Source organism: Danio rerio, chromosome 5 (genome assembly GCF_049306965.1).
Source record: "Danio rerio strain Tuebingen ecotype United States chromosome 5, GRCz12tu, whole genome shotgun sequence".
In the NCBI taxonomy this organism is placed as follows: Eukaryota; Metazoa; Chordata; class Actinopteri; order Cypriniformes; family Danionidae; genus Danio; species Danio rerio.
The window spans coordinates 31,933,282-31,948,882 of record NC_133180.1 but is presented as its reverse complement, the minus strand read 5'-3'; the positions used below and the strand labels follow the sequence as shown (position 1 = coordinate 31,948,882).

Below are 15,601 nucleotides of genomic sequence, written 5' to 3'. Positions count from 1 at the left end.
CTGCAGATGGTCTGTTTAACTCGTTTGTTTTCTCACTAGCGTTCAGTTTTTCCTCAAAAAAGTCTACCATGTACATAGCAAATGTGCCATGGCGCAACGCAACTGACTATTATAGGGAATGGGAGGTGAGACTCTACATGATTTAATGCACGCTATGCTCAAAACAAACCCATAACTCATTAGAAGAATAAGCACAACCCTGTTAGACCACATAGATTTTGCGCCATGTACTTTAGACTATGTGTCTAGATCAGTGGTTCTCAAACGTTTTTCATCAAGTACCACCTCAGAAAAAAATTGTCTCTCCAAGTACCACCAAAATGAGCAGTATTGAAAAACAGTAGCGTAGTAGGCCCAGTAAAGCAGCTACAACTCTGCACAGTTAAAAAAAAAACTAGGCAGATTACCTCAGAAATATAGGCTATATGTCATTTATAGCATATTATATACATCATTTTTGATCAATTTTGAAATGTGTGTAGCATATACATGACATATTTCATTCCTCTGCGTACCACTAGAAGGAAGCCTGCGTACCACTAGTGGTACACGTACCACAGTTTGAGAAGCACTGGTCTAGATCATTAAAATAGAGCCCTATGCGCTTTATTCAGTGTTAAATACTACCAATGTACATTTAATTATCATTAAACCTGACATTTGTTACCATACTACTGAAATCAGAGTTCATCTCAGATATTAAAAATAAAATAATTAGCAAACAGTGAAAATGAAAGTCAGAACTGTGACCAACAACATTAGTCACTCAATAGCTTATTAATAATGTTAAAGAAGTTCAATATCTATTAGTTATATCAAAATCCTTTACCATTTCATTTAGAGTGCAGTGGCTGGAATTAAAATGTCATGTCACGTTGCATTTAGCGCAGACAGCCAAATTGCTCGTCTCTGAAACATGTCGCTTGATGACACAGTGTAAGTGGACATCGCTGGTGTGTTTATAGGTACATGTGAGCAGTGTGACATATTTTTAACCTGCCTTCTACAGCGTGGGGGTGTCAGAAGGTTGGAAAACAGTGTACTCAGTGTTACTCAGCCTTTTCCAACTTCTTTTGCTTTAAACGAAGAACAAAATAGAGCCTCGTTTGAAGCATACCAGGGCCTTTAGTGAACAGAGGAGAGCTGCAGACAAGCTCAAGTGTCTTCACTCAGTACGACAAAAATGACCGACCTCTTTTCCAGCGGCAATCCAGACCTCCCTCTTCTCAGAAACATGATGTAGACAAAAAGGCCACTTGCGAAAAAGTCAAGCCCTCCACATACAGCGAAACAACTCGTCTGCCTTGTCCAGAAAAAAAAGAAGATGTTAGAGTCTTTCCACTAAGTCTGTGATGTTGGAGGCCTGGATTTCAGGGCAAATGTCGCATGCGGCACACATCAGAAAGCTCCCGGGTCTGGTTTGCTGTCTTAAGCCACAAGTCTTAATTTCAAACATGAAGCAGCGCCATTAAAACCTATTCAAGTCAGCAAGGGAACAAAACAGAGCTGCCAGAAAATTGGAGTGGGATGGGGATTTGGGAGGAGGCTGTCAGAAAATGCCAGCGTGAGAGGATGAATGGCCAAACCAACACTATTCTGAGAGAGAAACTTTAATTGTATGCTTGGCGAAGATAAAAGAAACATATCAGCTTTGCAGCAGAGAGACAAAGTGAGAGATGCCCTACTGGATATCAGGCAGGTACAACAAAGGCAACCGCTTGGAGACGGTCTGAAACCAGACACTAATTTAGAACCATGCAGCATTTCACACATAACAGTGCATGGAGACCGCAGGATCCTAAAAGCAAACGGTCCAGGATCTCTGCTGTTTGTCCACTTAAAGGGCCCCCTGGAACATGAAAAGTGGATTTAATGGCCACTTATGAATGACAACAAAACCTTTTATGGATTACACAGTTAGACATGCTCACATCAACAACCTGCATGAAGATATGGTAGCTGATACTGTTTTATGAATCTACAAATACTGCTAAACAAAATAATGTTATTTTAGTTTTGTTAAAAAAAAAGCTTTTTTAATTACAATAATTGTACAACATGTACACTACCTGACTAAAGTCTTGTCACCTATCCAAGTTTTAGGAACAGCTAATAATAACCTGACTTAGTTGATCATTTGGTATTAAATAATAGTGGTGGCTTAGACTGAGAGCATCTGTTTTGCTTATTTGTGTGTATATATGAGGGGGGAGGGGTATAGATTTATTTATTTATATACTCATTTGTTTTTAGTATGTTGTATTATTATTCCATGTTTGTGATGACTGCAGCTGAAAGCAAGAGCCCAAGACAAATATCCCTAACTGGGACAATAAAGTTTTACCTACCTTACCTACCTACCTATCAGAAGTGGCTTATATGAAAGGCGAAGTCCTCTAGATCATGCTTATTTTAACTAAATAAAATATGAGCATGCCTTATTTTTAATTATTTAATTAGGACAGTAAGGTCTGACTTTGCTTAGACAAAAGTCTTGTCACTTAACAAAAAAAAATGTACAGTCTAGAATATAAAGTCATGGTGCAGTGGAGAAAGAATATAGTGTATGACTCCCATGAGCTTGGAGGACTGCATCCATACACCTCTGCAATGACTCAGATAACTTATTAATAAAGTCATCTGGAATGGCAAAGAGCACATTCTTGCAGGACTCCCAGCGTTCATCAAGATTCTTTGGATGCATCTTCAATGCCTCCTCCTTCATCTTACCCCAGACATGCTCAATAATGTTCATTTCTGGTGACTGGGCTGGCCCATCCTGGAGCCCTTTGACCTTCTTTCCTTTCAGGAACTTTGATGTTGAGGCTAAAGTATGAGGAGTGCTAGTCTGCTGAAGAATTTGCCCTCTCCTGTGGTTTGTAATGTAATGAATAGCACAAATGTCTTGATAACTCAGGCTGTTGATGTTGCCATCCACTCTGCAGATCTCTTGCTCGCCCCCATACTGAATGCAACCCCAAACCATGATTTTTCCTTCACAAAAATGGACTAATTTTCTTGAGAATCTTGAGTTTATGCAGGTTCTAATAGGTCTTGCAGTTTTTGTGATGATTGGGATTCTGTTCAACAGATGATTCATTGTAAAAAAAAAAAACTACCTTCTGACACTTTTCCAAATGAAACGAAATGTCAGGTTTATGTTGATTGATATTACTGTGGGGAATTATTTTTTATTAGGATTTTTAAAAATATGGTAAAAGTGATTCCATTTTTACATCTTTTTTATTTCACAAATACAGATTTTGTCAATGTCTAGAGTTAAAGTGGACGTGTTATTTCTACAACAAAACTCTTTAGAAGGCCATTTATCGTTTTCTCTTATCATTGGTCATAACAAGAGAATAATTGTACCAATACTAGAATCTGTGCATCTCTCAATATTACTCACATTAAGCCACCAAAATAAATTAATACATAGTTTATGAATGGTGGCCTTTTACTGGCAAAACTACTACTGTGGTAAATTCTTTAAAAATAAATAAATAAATAAATAAATAAATAAATAATATTTTATAATTGATAAAAAAATATTTTAAATCCCATTATAGCTAAATCTAATATATCAAAAATACAAAAAACAGTAATGCTTAGAAATAGTCATTTAAATGAAACATTAAAATTCATTCATTTTCTTTGGGCTTAGTCTTCATTTTAGAGGTCACCACAGCGGTACAAACGCCTAATTATTCTAGGATATGTTTTACACAGCGGATGCCCTTCCAGCCCCAACCCAGAACTGGGAAATTAAATGAAACTTTTTCACTAAATTTTGTAATTCGTTTTATAATAAATTTTATTCCTGTGATGGAATAATTATTTAGTTTTTCGTAACACATGATCATTCAGAATCGTTCTAATATGATGGTTTCCACTACATTCATTCTGCCATGGCGGGGTGCCACACCAAAATCCATTCCCACCACGGCATTACAGCTTCTTATTCAAAACATTTTAGTCGTTGCTTTTTTATAGCAGGTTATAGTCGCACCAAAGTGTATTAAAAGGTAAGTGAACTATAATAGAGTGAATTTTCTGTAATGGTAATAGTACTGTGTGATATTTGTTTAAGACTTTAAGGTTACACACTGTACATGCTGACTGACTGATTGACTGACTGAATATGCCACTTAGCTACTCTGGAAACATTTACTATCGTTGTTGTTAAAAACAGCTGTAAAATAGAATATGCAAAGGTGCGGCATCCAGTTTCACTTACATTTTTGTCATAATTGAATGCATCATTCTAAAGAAAAGCAATAATTTCTTTTTAAAAAGGAAAAATATCATGCTGAAGACTAACTTTACAATGGTGTTGTGCAAAATGTTATTTAAAATGTACTTGGCTCTTAGGTAAATATATACATATAAATAGTAAAACACTTGAAAAATTAATGTAGTCAGCATAATATTGACCTCATAGGAGAACATTGTTGCCTCTACTGTATATATCCACAACCGGGTGAGCTAGTGCAATATTCATCCTTTCAAATATAAAGCAACATGTGATTAAAACCAAGGCTGAATCTATATGAAGTTCACAGCATCACACATCCAGCTAACAGCTTTAATGTCTGAAGCCCTGGGCATGTGCAAAGATCTTAAGACAGCACTGCATATAACCCTAAGAGCTTTAACTAGCAGTGATGTGTGAGTTAAAGTTGGGGAAAAAAATGAAGATTTCCTGACTATTTACTCCCCCTTGATTGGTTACAAACTTTTCACTTTTGGGTGAACTATCCGTTTAAGCACAAACCACAAGCATAATCTTTATGCATGATAAAAAAAAACATGTACTAATAGTGTTGTGTCGTGTTAAATCTTCAGTATGACAGTAGATGTTTAATGGTTAATCCAGCATAATGGTGGATTCTGATCAGCATATCCAGGCAGTAGAGTGAATGAGAGAACGCTTCATTCATACAGTAACGGACAGCACGGACTAATCCTCACTGCTGATGTGCTCTGATCAGACTGATTCATTAATCACTGGTAATCCTACACTAAGAACGGACACAATGTGAGGACAGAGAGATCGAGAGGAACAAGCTGGAGTGACAACAGGAAGTGGATTACAAAAGGGAGGAAATCAACAGTGTAATAGAGGAAGACGGAAAATAAACTAGCGCTCTAAATAATTCCCAAAACATTTCAGCAGTCATTGTTTACATGCTATTTATCACAACTGATCACATATTTGCTAATCTGAAAAGACCATTTCGAGTCATTACATCACTACGTCAAATGAAAGCACTGAATGAACTGTGGTTTCAGAAATCAATACAATTTTATTTCAAGCACAAGTCTATCACAGACCCTCAATCATAGCAATCTTAGACTATCTCTAGTTCTGTGTAGTGTCTTGTGTGCATTGTTAAGGTGCCATCAAGTTGCCCGTCACTGCTATACAAGAAAATAAATTACATTGTAAAGGTCAGTTTTTGAAAACTGACAAGAAAATGAAGAGATGTGATGGGAAAAATCATAGGAAGAGCTCTTAGAATCTACTTTAAAATCAACAACAGCATTATATTGCAGACATTAAGCCTTAAAGAAGGATTCATTTCAAAATGCGCACACACACACACACACATAAGAGTGAGCGTGGTTCACATGGGGGCAGCAAGCAGGGAGTGTTCATTTTCCCTACAGTCATTTTACAATCTCAGTTCTCCTCCTCTTTATCTGTAGCTTCTCATCTTGCCTCCTCAAAGAGCTTTTTTAAATAATTAATTTAGATTCATAATTAAAAGTATTTGGAATCATTTATAATTGTCTGTTTCTATTCTCTGTATAGATAAAGTGTGTAGAACTGTCTCGAACAGCACTTCTGTCACATTTAATGAGGTATCTTTTTAAAAGAAAAAAGAAGCTAATTAGAGATCCAACAAATGTTTATTTTTTAATAATTAATTAATCTTCTGACTATAAGAAAGATTGATCTACTAATAAGCGTTGAATATTTCAGACTGGAGTACTGATGCTGAAAGCTTTGCCGTCAAAGGATTAAGTATATTACAAATGCAAAACAGTTCATTTGCAACATTATTTCACAGTTTATTATTTAAAAATCATTTAAATGTAGCTTTTATTTCAGTATTCAGTTTGTTAATGGCAATTTCTTAAACCATACAGTTGAACATTTCTCAAATGTTGCTTACTTTCCAGCACTGGAAACATTAGTGCAATTAAAGCTGAAATTAACCATGATAAATGAAATGAAAGCATGTCGCTTGAGGTCAGGGGTAAAATTGGATTACACGCTAGGGAACCAAGCTCGAGATGTGGTTTCATTTTAAACTAAAAGCCGAATAAGCAAAAAGGACATACACTAAGGCCATTTTTATCCTTGAGAACCACATTATTTCAATTAGAGACCTCCTTTTAAACTTGTACAACCAGTTGAGCAGGGTGTTTGCCATATCTGATGCTACAGCTACTCTATAAATAACAGATTGTGTTTGCACTGTCAAATTTTAGACAGCACCAAAACACTTCCCATCTGGAAGATCTAAATACTCACAAGACACAGCGTGTGTAGTGTCAGGTTTGAGTGCATCAGACTGTAATCCGGGTCACTTTAATTGAATAACGCAGATTATCTCATCGACGATCCCAGTGAATCACAGCTGCCATCACAAGTGGACATACAAACAATGTCTACAGACCGAAAAAGATAAGTAAAAGATATATTCGAGTTCAGAAATAGCAACAAGCACATTCCCAGCCAAATGCCCGACTAAACCCCAGCTATTGAATTTGTGATTAGCAAGCTAAGAGAGGTAGAAATGCCTTATTTTATGTACTCACACAGACCAAGGGTTCGCTGACGGGTTGGCCAGTGGACAGAGGCATGATACGGCTCTATGGGGGGTGCGGGAGGGGACCCAGATGATGAGAAACCCATGGGAACATCCAGGACATTCCCCTCCCCGCACTGCATAAGACGCTCCTAAGACCTCCAACACATCCACTTTCACAGGTCACCGGCTGTCCACAAACAGCCTAACAGTAGGGGTGGAGGAAATGGGGAGGAGCTTATGATGCTTTCCCAATCCTTACACACAAGCAAAACTTAGTGGACGCACTGCCAGGATGCGCTCTCTCAGAAATGAGGATGCAAAAGCTTTCACTGGGGTAATACAATTGAAACCAGAAGTTTACATAAACTCTAAAAAAAGGAACATAGCCATTTTTTTTAAATGTCTGATGGTAAGTCATACTAAACATTTACTATTTTAGGTCCGTTAGGATTACCTAAATGATTAACATTTACTAAATGCCAGAATAATGAGAGAATTTTTCATTAATTTCTAGACAGTCAAAAGTTTACATAAATTTCCTTGGTATTTTTTTAGCTTTGCTTTTAAACTGTATAACTTTAGTCAAATGTTTTGGGAATCCTTCCACAAGCTTCTCACAATAGTTTGAAGGAAGTTTTGCCCGTTCTTCCAGACATAATTGGTGTAACAGAGTCAGATTTGTGGGCTGTCTTGCTGGCACAAACTTTTTCAACTCTGCCTACAAATTTTATATAGGATTGAGTCAGGGCTTTGTGATGGCCACTTCAAAACATTCACTCTGTTGTCCTTAAAGTACATTTTAACTAATTTGGCAATATGCTGTAAGAGGCTAAATTATCATATGCATTTGTTTATATGACAAAACATGTATTTTTGACTCAAGAAGGTCCATACTGACTTCAAAGGCAGATACTGATAAGATCAGAGCCTGATATGTGGACTTTGGGGGTTTTATGATGTGGTCACATGTTGATTAATCAGTTTGAATGTCTCAGCATTTGGGCTTTAGTCACATGGTCAAGAAAGATACAAAATAGGTGTAAAACTCTGCTCTGTCTCTTTTCCTGGTCTGTCTTTTCCTGGTTGGCTTCTCTCCTGCTCTGCTCCTCTCCTCCTCTGGAGTCTATCTTCTCTGCTTCTTTGAGGCCTACTTGCTCTCTTTGTCTCTCCCTCCCTTTGTCTCTCTTTCCACCTCTGGTAACTCTAATTTTACATTTAAGCTGGGTACAATTTATATCATATGTTTTATCATTTCATATTTTATCATTTTATACAGTTATTTTGAAATTAATTCAGTTGTAACCATAGAGAATTATTGTCATTAAATCATCTCATTTTCAGGTATTTGTGAATTACTTTTAATTTAACATCAACATTTAATTGTTCCATATTGCAATACGATACAATCACATAATATCAACACTCTCCCACTTTACAGCTATTAATGCTGCCCTTATTTCCGCTTTTGATATGAGATTGAAGAAGAATGGTTTGACTAGAAATGTACAGTTTTTTTACCATCATGCTGATTCTAATGCTTCATGCTTTATAATGCATTAAGCACATTTTTTTCTCCAAGTATGAACCTTAAGAAAAGATCTAGCCTTACCTAAGAGAATAAATCCAGGATGCTGCATATAATAGCTTAAACACGTCTCTTATAACCATTTAGGTGTGAACGTGTCATGGCCAGAAGCAGCTTTACAGAAAATAATTGATCCATTCATTTCACTCTGGCTTAGTCCCTTAGTTATCAGAGGGGTCGCCACAGCGGAATGAACTGCCACAGAAAATAATATAAACCACATATAAAAATTATTCTGAAAAATTACAATGCAATTTGGAAACATTGCAAATGTTAAAAGAAGAATTTAACATGTCTCAATCAAGAAAAAGATTGGAGCTCACATTTGATGCATAAGAAGTTAAAATGCACACCTATAAATCTAATGCTTCTTCACTAAAAGGAAATAGGCCTATAAACTACTGTTTAAAGCAATGAGTGTATTACAGTAATCAGTTGTTATTTGTAAAAAGGCCTAAATACTTGCAAGACCATTCAAATATTTTGCTGGCTTACATCTATTGACAGCAGATCCCTCAATAAAAGAGAGAGGGATTTGCACCCATGATATCTTTACTGCTTTATTCATTTAACCTCAGAAATGCAATGCTCAGACCCTCACTGTGCCAGTATTTTAACTAATTTTTTGGGGATCCCGGGGTCGGTATAAATTTGCAGGAGACTCTCTTTGCTTCCGGGAGAGGTCATAAGGTTGGATAAGATGATATACAGGGGCGAACGCGTCACAGCAGCTCAAAACACTGGAAATACAATGGCTGCACTTGCAACAAAGAGAGCATCACTCGCGCAAGTGGCACCAATAAACTAAACAGAGGTCACATCGCATATGTTTTAGCTGCTCCCACACATCATTTACCTGTGTTGTGGCTGCTGTAGGCTATGCATAATATTCGGGAGTGCACATGCATCTTCGGTTCTGTCAGGTGTGCCGTGCGCACTCTCATTCTCATACAGCAGAGAGTGGCTACTGTATGAAGAACTCCACCTTGCGCGATTCAGAGAGCAGAAATGTGTAGTTGCGTGACCATGTAGAGAAAGAAATCACATGCCGTTGTGTAAATAAGATATTACATACGGTTATTTAGCTTATTTGTTAAAAGAAGTTATGATCTGGCTTTATATATGAACACAATTAACTTGACTTCAAGGGGGGCGGGGAAAGCCGTTGGGAGTGCGGGGCGCCCCCCTAATATAATGGTAGGGGAAACACTGACCATTGTAAATTAATATTATCTACTTCAGTCCAACATCTACATTAGCAGAATGATAAAGATGAAATCAGAGTGGACATTTCAGCAAGACAATAACCTAAATAATCTAAAACACTGCCAAGCAAACTCTCAATTTTAGAGAAAGAAAATCAAGCTGTAGAATGGCCCAGGCAATTTTCTGACCTAAATCCAATAGCAAATTTAAAAAATAAAGATCAGTTTGGATAGACAAAATCCACAGAACTTTTAGGATTTCTACATTCTGTGAAAACAAAAAAACACCTGAGCAATGCATGACTTCTTTCTACATATGAGAGTCGTCATTAAGCTGCCGGATAAATGTGACGTGTTGAATACTTATTTACCCCACTGTATGCTTGTTTCATTTGACACCCCTTTTATTGGTTGCTACAATCCTATAATCTTGTTATATATAATTACAATATATTTGTTACATTGGTTCATGAGAACTATGTTTGTGTTTTGGGCCATAATTATTGCCAGTTTTGCGTTCACACAAGTAGGTTAATAACATCAAAATAGGAGATTTTTTTAGTTTGGCGCCTTAACATAACAACATTATTTGTCAAAATGTATTTATTGTACCTTAAATTCTATTAGCAACTGAAAACTAAGAAAACCTTGCGGAAAAAAGACTTCCCCAATGGCATACTTATTAAATTGTATTCCTGAAAGTGTGCTTGACCATGCTTGATGACTACATATGTGCAAAGATTAACCACGCTTTGGGGGATCAGATCCATCTGGGGACATCCCAACTGAGAAGCGCTCGAGAGAGAGAGAAAACACACTAAATTTAGCCGATGGTAAGCATCATTTATAAATGATGAATGGTGGAATAGCTTGCTTGTCCTGTGAAAGTCTGGACCTCAACCAACTCACACTGTGTGCCTCTAAAAACAGCCCGGCGAAGAGGAGGAGGACAGTTCTTGCACACACATAAACACACACAAACACAAACACACACACACAGAGCTCTTCCTGCAGCTGAATGCAATCCCTTTACATAACTTAGTGAGACACTGAGACACTAGAAATTAGCATGTACTCTGTGGTCTGGCATTTAAAGGGAGCAAAGTTAAATGTAGAAGATGCAACAATAGCAGGGTCTCCCTCATATTCTCTGTTCAAGTGGCTTGGCTGCTATATCAGATGCAAAAGGACGTTTTAATGAGAAGATTTACTTTGAGAACTACAAAGGATGGAGATGTCTCAAAGACTGACAGTGTGGGCGAAAACAGACCTGTGTTTGGACAGCTATCATTCAAAAACGACTGAATCACTTTTCCAGCATCAGGTGGGTGGCTGAGATTTAGGCAAGTCTTGCATTGGACAGTACTGAGTAGCACGCTATGGATTTGGTTAGCTAAAATTGCTAAAATAAGTTTAGATAGCAGAAGTCATAATCAGCTATGAGTTATTTGATATTAGGTGAATGGGTAACTATTTAGTTTACAGTGTGTAACAATGCTCATTATTAAGTATCGGCTTATTATCTGACTATTATTAATGTATTGGCTGCTTATTTGTACGTATGAAGTACATTTTCTGCATGAGTGTATTCTACATCCCTAATTAAATGTAAAACCTAAACCACACTACTACCTCAATGACTAACAAGCAGCATATTATGAATTCACTGAGGCTTGTTCATTGAGCGAGAACTGTACTTAAAATTAAGTGACAGGTTAATGTTCTAATTTACTACTATATTTCAGAACTTTTCATTTACTGTAATATTTAACAACAATATTGTGTTTGGTAAGATTTTTAAATGCTTTGAAAAGTAGTTTTGAAAGGCACCTATGATGAAATTCCTATTTTGTAAGCTGTTTGGACAGAACTGTGTGTAGGTACTGTGTTTCCAAAGTCATATTGGAGTGATAGAAACCCAATAAGCCTCTTTTTATAAATCTCCTGACATTAAAAAAGGATCCAAATCCCTTCCATTTTGAGGCCCACTGCAACGTGTCATAGAAGTGCGGTTTCCCCGCCCACCAAATTGATTGACTGCTGCATATTAACATGTCTTCATAGTAGCACGTATGATCGTATCCACAAGACAGGACATGCGCAATGCAACCGGGAATAAAAGATCTGTTCAGCTGTCTGTGATCATCAATCATCCTCAAATGTGATCAAGAATGAGTTTTACAGAATTAAAACATTTTAAAACAGTGCATGTTTATAATGAATTACAGCGATTTTACCATCTTTACTTTATCACCACAACCACATGTCAGTAAAATTACAGTATAAGAGAAGATGCTTCAATCCCGGTTTGTGGACATTAAATCAGGTTTATTTTGTACATTAACATAACTGATATCCATACAGCAATGGATATTAATGTGTATCCTGGAAAAACAGTGCAAAGTTAAACATACATGCTGTGTGTGTGTGTGTGTGTGTGTGTGTGTGTGTGTGTGTGTGTGTGTGTGTGTGTGTGTGTGTGTGTGTGTGTGTGTGTGTGTGTGTGTGTGTGTGTGTGTGTGTGAGAACTGTAATGACATTGTGAGTGACTCATCATCGCAGAAAGGCTTGAATTAACTTCACAACAAATACATCAAATAATCATTGGGAAAGTTATTCCTGTAGTATTTTTCACAAATGTTATTTGAGATCTGTTTGCTTCATGTCTGTCACTGTGCTGTTTATCTGATGCAGCCGGAGATTGAGGCACACTCTGATAGGCTTGTGAGAATGGTGGGTGGGGAGAACCAGCATTAAAAGCAGGCAACAAAAACAGCTACAGTGTGTTAAGAGCAGAAAATCCCAATATTCTGAAAGCTATAATAATAATCTGATCTGTTTTGAGCTGAAACTTTACAGACACGTACTGGAGACACAAAAGACTTATTTTAAATCTTGAAAAGGGGGTAAAATGGGTGCTCTTTAAAGCCACATATACTGTATTAGACCAATTGTTTTTTACTTTTTGAAATAATATTAAATCAATTTATTCAGTTGACTTAAAGCTGAATTTTTATTTTCATTTTTTTCATTTCCATTACTCCGTTCTCGCATTATCCCTTAGAAATCATTTTATTATGCTGAAATGCATTATTATTTGTTTAAAACTGATGTGCTATTTTGGTGGAAACCACAATAAGTCTTAAACAATTTTTAGTATAACATTTACTACAAACAGAATTATTCAAAAATGTTTCTTTAATTTTTTTTTAGTGCACATTCATCAATTTTAACTTATAAATATTAGTCAATAAATATTAGTCAATTTGGGAATGAATAGCCAAGAATACAAATAATGTGTTCTGATAAATAGCACATATTATTGCAAAGTATGTTTTTCACCATCACCTTAATGAATGCAGAGGCATTTGGATGCATAAATGCAAATAGGACATTCTTTCTTCAAATATAATAAACAATATTGACACAAAACTAAACAATTAACTTGAGATCGAGTTTATGGTAGGAAATGAAAGTGTGTCTCCAAGTACATCTTGTGAAATTTACCATTGCTTGTGTAATTATGTCACTCTTCATCTGAGCAAATCCAATTAAGGCCACTGGAGGCTTGAAAAGAGAAGAGCTGGAAAACAACTCAACATTGACTGACTGTCTGTGTGTGTGTAAGCCCATGTGAGTGCCGCAATGTGAAGAGAGATTTAAAAAATACCTTTTTTTGTTTTCTAGTTGGAAAAGTGGCTCAGTGATTAGCACTGTCGCCTCACAACAAGAAGGTCACTGGTTCGAGTCCCGACTGGGCATTTCTGTGTGGAGTTTTGTATGTTCTCCCCATGTTTGTGTGGGTTCCTGCAGGTACCACGGTCTCCCCCACAGTCCAAAAACATGCAGTATAAGGGTGCTTTCACACCTACGCTTTTGTTTTGGAGCCTGTCTCATTTGCCCAGTTAACGCAGTTCGTTTGGCATATGTGAAACCAGCAATCCCGCTAGGATCCGCGCCAAATCAATCGCTCCGAGATCGCTTAAATGAGATGGTCTCGGCTCGATTGAAACGAACTCTGTAGCGGATCGATTATAGTGAGAAAGTCATACAATCCGAGCTCGGCTATATCACAGTGTATTGTGGATTTGTAATATGCATATGGCTATATGAAGAAAGAATTATGAGTAGGGTGGGAGGTCATTCCAGACATCCAAGTCTCCCGGAAGTTTTAGGAGTCTCCTGCAAAGCACAGAGACTCCTGGATGCCCGCAAACGAGTAAAAATCTCCCGGAAATCTTGCATCTCCCTCCCGCTCCTCAAATACGTTGCGCACCCTTCTCACCCCTCCACACCGCATCTCTCCTCACTCTACAGATACGTCACGCGCACCTAGTCAAACACCACCAAACCATCACCTCCCCTCACAGCTGGGCGGGACTCTGCAAAATAAACTATGAAACTCTGACCAAGGTGAGGAGAGTTTACTCAGAAGTGATTTGTTTTAGCACTTTTGGTCCGTTTAGAAATTTTGCCATGTGAAAGTGAACCGCACCAAGAGCAACAATGTAACAATAGTAATCTCTGTTTCGCAAGAACTGAATTGATTCACACATGTGAAAGCACCCTAAGTGAATTGGGTAAACAAAATTGGTGTGAATGCTAGAGTGTATGGGTGTTTCTCTGTAATGTGTTGCCGCTGTAAGGATAACCGCTATGTAAAATATATGTTAATAGTTGGCGGTCTATTACGCTGTGGCATCCCCTAATAAATAAGGGACTAAGCCGAAGGAAAATTAATTCATGTTTTGGAAATTCTAAAACAATTCAACAAAGGTGCAACACAAACAAAAACACAAGTACAATAAATATTTCAATGTGCAAACTGTAGATAGAAACTGAGTTTAGTGCAATGGAGAATGAAACAATGAAGACAATACATCTGTAAAGTCTAGAAAGGCCAAATTTGTATTTATTTATTTTTTTTGTCAGTGCAGTCATTGTTGAGCATCAGGTGAGATTTTGCCACTTTCTGTTGCTTTCTACACTGTTCCAACATCTTTACTTCCACAATCAACTCAATTCACACCTCCAGCAACACAGCATCGATTTTCAGTCTCCAAATGTTCCTGTGTGTGAACCAGTTGAATTATAGGAAGATTTCCTCATATGAAACACTGGATTGGACTGGATATTGGTCAGATTTCTTTAATACTGTCAATCATGCATTTATCCATGGTTTATATAATCAAAGTTGCGAAACAATTGTATAAGACTAACCCTAACTTGACCCTTCAAGAATTCTGACAAGCAGCAACATACCAGACTTTAACTTCAGCTTCCTCGGCAGATCTGATAAACAGAGTACTGACACTACAGTAAATGTTAAAATGTTTCAACCGACCAATCAAATCAAAGAACCCAAGTTTTACTGTACAAACAGTTCTTACTGTGCAATCAAGCATGGTTCAAGACAAAGCCACTCGATGAGTGAAGAGTTGCAGTATTTGTTTGATTTAAATAGAATGTTACCACATTTTGTCCTTTATTAACTCAATAATTTATCAAGTGTTTACATTAGGGCTGCACGATATTGAAAAAAAAATGACATTGTGATATCTTATTTTTCTAAGATATATATTGCAATATTAAATATTTAATTTCACCAGATGAAATTAATACGTCTATTTGGAAAGAATTCATAATTTTCGATAAACTGGGATGATTTTGTAAGGAAGTGCATATACATAAACTATAATAAACCATTCACAAACATTGAGAAATATGGTACAGCAACACCACTGTGCAAACAAAATATATAGTGTAACATATAATATATTCTCCATAGTAAAAAAAAAAAAATATATATATATATATATATATATATATATATATATATATTTTTTTTTTTCATTATATATATAATTATTATTATTATTTTTTTTTTTTTTTTTTACCCGCCAACATACTGTTCCTAAGAAACGTGTAAGAATTTTTAATTACATTTTTTTTTAGGATAACAGTATTTTCAGCAGAAAAAAAATATCCAA

The 15,601-nt window shown here is 36.6% G+C and overlaps 1 protein-coding gene across 10 annotated transcripts in view; it reads right to left on the bottom strand.

Annotated features, from left to right (window-relative positions):
* camkk1a (calcium/calmodulin-dependent protein kinase kinase 1, alpha a) overlaps positions 1-15,601 on the bottom strand; it is a 153,237-nt gene that overhangs the window by 104,185 nt on the left and 33,451 nt on the right. For 2 of the 10 annotated variants that reach the window (XM_073950343.1, XM_073950345.1), the window contains exons 1-2: positions 6,829-6,996; positions 6,542-6,678 (exon numbers count right to left, since the gene is read on the bottom strand). The exons of 6 other annotated variants lie outside the window; for them this stretch is intronic. The gene's annotated coding sequence lies outside the window, so the exon portion shown is untranslated. Of the gene's footprint in view, positions 1-6,541; positions 6,679-6,828; positions 6,997-15,601 lie in introns of those variants that run through there. 2 more of the 10 variants (XM_073950342.1, XM_073950344.1) reach the window with 1 other exon arrangement.